The sequence below is a fragment of the Lontra canadensis genome, unplaced genomic scaffold (assembly GCF_010015895.1).
Source record: "Lontra canadensis isolate GAN:19392208 unplaced genomic scaffold, GSC_riverotter_1.0 scaffold23, whole genome shotgun sequence".
NCBI classification, from domain to species: domain Eukaryota; kingdom Metazoa; phylum Chordata; class Mammalia; order Carnivora; family Mustelidae; genus Lontra; species Lontra canadensis.
The window spans coordinates 2,608,946-2,615,204 of NW_022631017.1; positions in this window are offsets into that span (position 1 = coordinate 2,608,946).

Below are 6,259 nucleotides of genomic sequence, written 5' to 3' on the forward strand. Positions count from 1 at the left end.
GTTCATGATGTGCGGCTCTGGTCAAATATTCACTTGGCATGTTCAGGTATTGGAGGATGAGAAGTATGTCAGGAGCTGGTTTTCAAATGATAAATAGTTTTCAGCTGCAGAAGGCATGATCTTGCTCTGGAATCCTAGGGATCTGTCCATCTATCTATTGGCCCATCACCACAGTAATGGTAGTGCTTGAAGGGCAATCAGAGCTTGAAGACACCACTGTGATCTGACAGTGGAAGTGGGAGTAATCTCTCCCACAGCTGATGAACTGGAAGGCATGCCCTTCCATGGAAGCACAAGATGGCCAAGTCCTTATCCTTTCCATAGACCTTCAGAAAGTACTCTGAGGTCAAGCGCTTGTCAAGATCTGGGTAGATGTTGAACTTGTAGCCCAATCTTAGGAGGCGGGTTATCAAAATCATAGTGGGTGTTGTTGTACTTTTTCTAGCTGAAGCCCATGTAAACACAGTTGAAGAATAGACTTGCTGTTGCACAAGCAGTATGCTGAAGAAGGCATGGGAGGAGAGAAACAGAGACACAGACATAATATGGAAGGGGTTTTCCTGTGAAGGGGAGAAAAGGAAGAGTGGTGTTTGGAAAGGGACATGAAAGGATTTCCCTCCCTCCCTCCATCCTTCCCTCCCTCTCTCCCTCCTTACCTCTCTCCACGCCTTCCTTCCTTCCTCCTCTCTCTCTCTCCCTTCCTCCCTTTCTTTTATACAGGGGAGACACTAGCATGTTTCAGAGCTTATGGGAAGAAGCCTGTAGAGAGAAATACATTGAAATAACAGGGAATAGAGAAGACAGTTTTTTGTGCAAGACCTCTGAGATGGGAGGAACTGGGATGGAGATCCTACACAGGAATTAGCTCTAGACAGGAGGCAGGGAGGTGACATATTTCACTCTGAAAGAAGCAAGAAGGAAGGACTCAGGGTAGGGGCAGTAGCTGGAAATGGAGCAAATTCTCATTTGACAGATTTTATTTTCCCTGTCAAGTAGAAGGTGAGTTATTTCTTGAGTGAGGGAATGGAGAAGTGGGGGCAGGATCGAGGGGAGGGGAGATATTTTCATGATGAAATGCCATGGCAGTTTTGTATTTGAGCTCTTGAGGAACTTCCATTAGCCTGCCAGACAGCTGGAAAAAATAGAATTAATACAAATTGGGACTTTGGCCATTGGAGGAATGTGTGGCAGGAGAGGTAAGTGTGGTGGACAGTAACCTAAGGAGCATCAGGTGGATAGGGAAGGAAGAGGAGGCAGAAGAAGGCTGAAAAGAAGAAACAGCTGGGGAACTGGGCTCCCTGTGAAGTTAAAGAACCAGTGTAGTGGGAACAAATAGAGACCAGTGAGGGCAGAAGTCTGTGGCCAGAGGACAGACTGTTTCATTTAAAATTTCAGAGGACAAGCAGTTAGGGGTGGGGTGACAGCTCTCTAGGGGAAGCTGACATGGTGGTCAGGTGAGGAGAATGGAGTTCAGAATGTAGCTGTGATGGTATTTTGCATAGACACCACCTTCCAGCTGTGTCCGCATATGATGGAAGGGTGAGGAATCTCTGTGGGCTCTCTTCTAGAATAGTAATTCCATTCATGAGGATTACTCATGACCTAATCACCTCCTAAAGTCCTCACTCCTAATGCCATCAACTTTGGACACTAGCATTGTACCATATGAATTTGTTGGGGACACAAACATGTAGACCATGGCAGGAAAGAACCCCCACAGTTGCTTACCTTTCTAAGTGGAGCTCTGTCTACAGATTTTGCTCTGATGGAGGACACTGGGCAGCACTCAGAAATGCTGCTCTGAGAATGAACAGGTGGTTACCAGAGGGGAGGGGGTGGGGAGATGGGGAGAATGGGTTAAGGGGAGTGGGAGATACAGGTTTTCAGTTATGGAAGGGATACATCATGGGGACGAAAGGCACAGTATAGGGACCACAGTCAATGATACTATAAGAGTGATGTAACAGGATGGGTTAACTAATACTGGTGGTGAGTACCACATAACATACCGACTCTTGAATCACTATGTTGTACGCTTGAAACTAATGTAATGTTGTGTGTCAATTATACTTAAATAAAAAAAAGGAAGACCCTTCCCCACAAATGCTGCTCTGGGTCCCATGCTCCTTGGTGTAGCAGTCCAGGAGCTAGTGGTCGCCTCTGCTAGCCCCACGAGGGTGAACCAGAGCACCCAAATTCCATCAGCGCAGTGTCTTGTTTTATGTAAGATTAATAAACATCCCCATAGTTCTCCATTTCAGTCAATGGCTAAAGGGTGTTACTGACTCAGATACAACTTGTATAAACTACCTGTTTTCTTGACAAAATGCCTATTACTTTCTAGAAACCAACAGTAAGACCTTTTGTCACGTGAGCTGTTATAATATGCTGCTCACTTGGCTAAGCTTACCGGTCCATCCATTGACTTTATTCTCAAAAACACATTTAGTCCAATGTGTTCAGTTTGTTTCTATGATCATTCCTATTTTACAAATGAAAGAAATGGAGCTTGGAGAGACTGAGTGACTAACTCCAGATCACAGGGCTAGTAAGTGTTGGAGGCATGGTTTGAACCCAGGGCTTCTGGCTGCAACATATGGCCTCATAACACCAAACAGCATTGTATCCTTCCATAAGACAAAATGTGACCCACAAGCAACAGCGTTTTGACCTTGGTGTCATCATAACCCACACTCTGGGTTCTCTTTTAGCTCCCAGGGAGGACGTGGCTAACTTGTGGTATAGCCTAGATTTCCAGTAGAGGAAGAAGAGGACTCTTGTGTGCCAGCTTCCCTCCTCCTCAGCTTCCTTCTCCACCCCCACCCCAACCCTCATGAGAACTTCCAAATTGACTGGCCTAGAGTGAGACCCCCACAGATGGGGGAGGGGGCCATTCACTGTTTTGAGGGGGAAAAATCTGATAAAAATGCATCTTTTAGTAGGGGAATATAAATGCAAACATTGAAAAAAATACCCTAAGTTCCAATACTATATCATGCATTGTCTATTGAGATAGCAACTGACTTTTTTTTCTTTTTTCTTTTTTTTAGCATTTTCTACCTCCTTCCTTGACAAAAATATTGGTCATTAGGGACCCAATAGACTATAGGGTAAGGATGATATATGGATTTTTTTTTTCTTCTGGCAGAGGCAGGTACTAGCTAAATACCAAACAGTCTTAGTTTAAGATTTGTCTTCAGGTGATTTGGAACTATGGGAAGAATTCTATAAATGACCTAAAGGAAGGGTTGTGGTGTTTGCTTCATAATGCATATAAACTCTCCTTTTTGATTTGTACTGTTGTTGTTACCGAAAATAAACATGTGTAGGATACACAATTTGAGATATCAGCCTAACATCTGGTTTTACTGCTTAAGAAGCTAAAATCCAAGCTGGAGAACATTATGTGCCCTTGTAGGATGTTTGGTGTCTAGGGACAACCCTCTGGGCGAGACAGTTTAAGGGAGCGATTCTCTGCAGACAGAAAAATGGAACAGAACTTCTCTGGGCAGCAAAACTTCATTGCTCCACACATTGATTCATAGATCTCCCAATAAAAAAGCGGATAAAAGCTGATAAATCCAACTCAGCGTTACCTGACTATACTTTATTGTCGAACCCATTACACGTGCACCTCTGCAGAGCCCCAGGGATCAAAACAGCACACGCTGAAAAACGCTGGCTGAGATGAGCTCTGTGTGACAGAGACATTTAATGCCTGCTTGATGGCCGATGCTTCCCCAAATTTCCCAGGACCTGGACAGTTACACAGGGTCATATGATTAGTCTGGGTCAATGGTCCATAAGTAGACATGATGGGTGTCAATTCCAAGTTGAAATATGGACATAGAGATATAGATTGTCTTTAGTCTTCTCTTTCTCTGATATTGTGATGGGGGAGCCAGCAGCAAAAAGTATCAGCCTGGGTCAGTGAGGTCAATGAGTGTCAATGAGGAGGAAAGAACCCTTTCCCCCAAATTTGCACGAGACAAATTTACACATGTGAGCAAAAAACACTGACACTTGCCACCCCAGCATAAACCAGACTGCCTGAGCAATCTCAGGAATGAAATCTAGCTCATGTTCTTTTTCATGTCTGTAGTCCTCCATTTTCCAGTCTAAAAAGCAATGAAATACTGGTAAATGCTACAACATAGATGAATCTGGAAAACGTTATGTCAAGTGAAGATGCTAGATAGAAAAGGCTATGTATTGCATGATTCCATTTATACGAAATATCCAGAAAGGCAAACCTGAAAAGAGAGAAAGCAGATTAATGACTGTCTAGGGCTTGGGGTGGGGGGAGGGGAAGGGTGAGACGCTTGAATGAGTGACAGCTAAAGGGGCATAGGGTTTCTTTCGGAGGTCATAAAAATGTTTCAAACTGGTCATGGTGATGGTCGTACATCTCTGTGAGTATATGAAAAGCCATTGACTCTTACACTTTAAATGGGTGAATTGTGTGGTATGTCAATTGTATCTCAATGAAGCTGTGGAATAAGCAATGCGGTATGACTCTTAGAACACAAGACAGATGTGCAAAAATACAACTTTTTTCTTTTTAAGATTTATTTATTTATTTGAGAGAGAGAGTGCCTGCAAGCGGGGGGAGGGGCGGAGGGAAAGGGAGAGAGCAAATCTCAAACCAGCCACCCGCTGAGCGTGGAATAAGACCAGGGCTCAATCTCAGGAGCCAGGAGCCTGACATGAGGCTGATCTCACGACCCCTGAGATCATGACCTGAGCCGAAATCAAGAGTCGGATGCTTAACTGACTGAGCCACCCTGGCGCCTCCCCCGCCCCAAAACCACAACTTACTTAATACTCTATACGGCATCAGAGTTCCAGATTCTGAGGTCCTGTTCTTTGGGGCCAGCTGCAAATTCTATGTAAATAAAATTGTGAAGACCCTTTATCCCCAGAATCACAGTGAAATTAGGGATGTCTCCAGGTGCGTAGAAAAAGGGTCAAGTGCTACCTAGTCACCAGTGTTTCTGGTCTGCTACAGGCATCACAGCTGCCCACTAAAGTCCCATGACTTCTTCCCGCCTCTGTGCCTCCCTGGGCACAGCTAGAACCCGTGAGCTCTCACATCTCCATCAAACTCTTCAGGACTCAGCTGTCCCAGACTCAGCCCTATCTCCCAGCTTGCCAGGACAGAGGGAGATCTTTCTAGTTAAGAATATTTCTCTTTGCTTCTCCAAACTACTCTGTGGTATCCCTGACTCTCAGTTCTCCCTGTTCTTTAAGAGTTGGCCTTGAAGCCTCATAAAACCCACAACATAGCTAAGTTTTAAGAACAGACGGCAGTATGGTACTATATTAGCAGGTGCCCACTACAGACAGAGTTTGTGGGGAAACAAGTCCCAACTACAGGCTTTTCTGCATAATTTGTCACAAAAGGAGGAAAGGCAAAGCAGCTTCGAGCAGAGGAAAGAACCGAGTTTAGACTCAAACCCCTATCTCCCAGCCCTGGCTCGTGCATTTCCTACCTGGTCTGTCTCAGCAACAGTTTCCCAGCAGGCTAATTACAGTAGCCACCTCACCCTAGAGCTTAGACTGAATCACTTTGTGAACTCTGCTACCTATCCAGTGCTGTATGGCGATAAGACGCTGCAATGATTAAAATGTTTCTGGATCAACTTCTTGGCCCCATACCTTCTCCTGCAAATTGAAGTCAATATTCACTGCAGCCCTTGGCACTGCTAGACCTAGTAAATTTCTAGCTGTCATATTTTCAGGAACCCCACTGCGTTTTTCTCCAGGAGCTGTAAGCCTTTTCACTCTGTTCTTCCTGTCACAAATGTCCTCTCACTTTGGTTTTAGACAAACAGACTTCGGGTCTGAACCCCACGCCCTTTGCATTCGCCCCGGCCAGCTTGCTGGGACCAGTTTCAGTTCTTCTCTGACTGAATGTCTCCCCCTCTGCTTTCTCTTGGGGAAGAGGCCACAGTGAATCCCACAATGGTCTCTCCCGTGAACATGCTCTTTTCACGTGAGGTGAAGACCAACACCAAACACAAAGGACAAAAAGACTTGTCTAGCCTCCCAGTTGCATTTTCAGCATTCTTTTCCCAGGCTGTGCTAATTTGTCATCTGCCCAAAAGGAAAAACAAGCACAAAAATCAAATAAAAACAAGGCATTATCTCCCATACATCAGGGTCTGAAACATAAATGGACTGTACTTCATAAAAATGTTTCTAGATGAGCCCCTAACCACATCCAATTTGTAAGACTATACATATTGACATTTTGCTG